The sequence below is a fragment of the Sinocyclocheilus rhinocerous genome, unplaced genomic scaffold (genome assembly GCF_001515625.1).
Source record: "Sinocyclocheilus rhinocerous isolate Xijiao unplaced genomic scaffold, SAMN03320098_v1.1 scaffold3824, whole genome shotgun sequence".
NCBI classification, from domain to species: domain Eukaryota; kingdom Metazoa; phylum Chordata; class Actinopteri; order Cypriniformes; family Cyprinidae; genus Sinocyclocheilus; species Sinocyclocheilus rhinocerous.
In genome coordinates, this window is record NW_015641015.1 from 371,962 (window position 1) to 374,384 (window position 2,423).

The window sequence follows — 2,423 nt, forward strand, 5'->3', positions numbered from 1 at the left end:
CATACGTTTATTACGTAGAATGCACAAAAATACTATTTTAAAATTTGATATGAAGTAAAAAAAATTTCATAATGCGAGCAAATTAAAGCTATAAATCTAAACAAGTTGTGTTCCAAATTTGAGGTTGATATCTCCAAAAAAGAGCTTTCAGTAAGACTTTGTTTGGGCGCAGTACTAATTGTTTCTACTAGATTAAATTAGCTTCCCATTTACACAATACAAGTACACTGATAAAAATGATTTTGTGGTGAAGTAAATACTACAGAAAAACAAATGTAATTTCTACATTCATTTAGTTCAGTCAAGAATAAAAAATAAAAAAAGTAAATTCTATATTAGTACTAAATTTAAGCTTGTAGAATTTAAAGTTTGCACTTATAAGTATATTTTACTTGGAATTGTTTATGTGTACAAGGATTCCTTTAAGTAAATATCAAAGTTATGTTCCCATCATGCACTGGGGCATGAATAATTAATAAGGTTACATTTTTCACTGTTTTCGAGTTGTATTAACAGTTTTTATGGTTGCTTTTGTTGTTAGTTTTAGTAACTTTCTGTTTTGTGGCATCTGGAGTTCAGTTTTACTCTAACAGTATCCACTGATTGTTACCATCACACTGTTCATTTGGGTAATATTTATATTGAGCGGACATATTCTCTTAAAAAAGGATAACAAGCTGTCTACTTGCTTACTTAGGCCTATATGTTTGTAAGTGAACCACATACTTTATTAACATGGTTTTTTTTCAGTGCTACATTGTTTGAGTAAAGTTTATAAACCATGACTAATTGAAATGTACTCGAGTATTGCAGATTCAACTTAAAATAATTAAGTAGAGATTACTCATCAAACTCTAACTGGCCACGTTAGAACAATACAAGTCTGAACTTTAAAAAAAATAAAATAAATAACTTTTAACCTTTTTGAATCTTTTTTTTTTTTTCACATAGCAAGTGCCAAAACCTTTGCCAAGTTTCATACCATTCCAATGAATTAGCTAAGGGATAATCAACGATTGCCGTGCTTTAAAGGATTTAAATGCACGACGTGGAGGCAAAGAACCACCTGACGCGAAGTGCATTTAAAATCCTTTAATGCACGGCAATCGTTGATTATCCCGCTTATTCCATGGTCATTTGACAAGTTATAGACAAGATAAAACTAGTATTGCTCTTTACAGCGCAATATTTGACCGAATGGGTAAAAATGACAGTTATTATCGTCAGTTACGGCACATTAGCTCTAGCTTTCTGCCCACTTCAAATCAGACAGATGAAATAGTGCGGTAAGATCACATTTATTTGAATGAATTATAGCATTTATTTCAATTAATTCGATCGATCGAGAGAGAGAGAGAGAGAGAGAGCGAGAGATGTGTGTGTTACCTGCGTGTCTCTCTACAATTAAATACTTTAAAAACAGCGATTTTACCACGTCGTTGAGAAATATAATGTAGCTATCTAGTATCTGGGCTATTTTATTAATAAAAATCACGGGGAAGCGTTGACAACATGTTTGTGTGTGTGCGCAGTAGGGGTGTGACGAGATCCGTTGTGTCTCGCGAGATCTGACTGGTCTCGTGAGAACGTGACAATATCCTCGCGCATACCTTTCAGATATGCATTACACTGGCTCGTTCACAAGTGGTGGTATGTAAGATATTTCGTTCACATCAGGCAAGTGGCCGCATGATAAGCGGGAAAATTACGCAGTGTAGTCTTTATCCAGTCATAAAAACAGACTTTATGAATGGCGCAGACGCGCGGTTTCATTTACTACACACACACACATACTGAAGCACGCCTGACGCTCGCCATCTCACTAAATGACGTAAACACATGCACAACATCTCCAGAACTGCTCTGAGAGTCACTTCATGAGCATTTTAGCGTTTAATTTGAGTAAAACTAGCGTCATATCTCATACACAGAACTGTAAAGGTATTCACGGCAACCCGTCAAAATAAAAGTCCGGTTTGATTTGAAGACTGTGCCTATTTTTCAGTAGAATGTACATAGCCTATTACTACTACTACTAAAATGAAACAAACATTATTTTTTAAGAAATAATCACACAAAAAATTTCTTCCATGTTTTAATTTTAATAGTAAATCCCCTTTGTTTGCCAAAAAATCTTGTTTGCTTAATTTTCAATAATTAAAAGATAAATGATAAATTAAATGAATGTTTTATGCCTTCATTTGATAACCAGAAAAACATGTAAATATACAACACAGAATTTCTGAGGGGGAAAAAAATTTCATAAGGCTACTTTAAGATAAAAATGAATAAATTAAGTTGTTTTATGCATTCAAATAATTAGACATGCTAAAACACAGAATTTGGTAACAATAAAAAATATGGTGAGAAAAAAAAACTAACGTAATTTTTTGTTAAACTTTTAATAAATTGATGTGAAAATG

General features: G+C 32.8%; 1 protein-coding gene across 1 annotated transcript in view; it reads right to left on the reverse strand.

Moving 5' to 3' along the window:
* The window catches only part of LOC107753721 (sphingolipid delta(4)-desaturase DES1-like), a 12,867-nt gene that overhangs the window by 1,279 nt on the left and 9,165 nt on the right, over nucleotides 1–2,423 (reverse strand). The gene's annotated exons all lie outside the window — the stretch shown is intronic.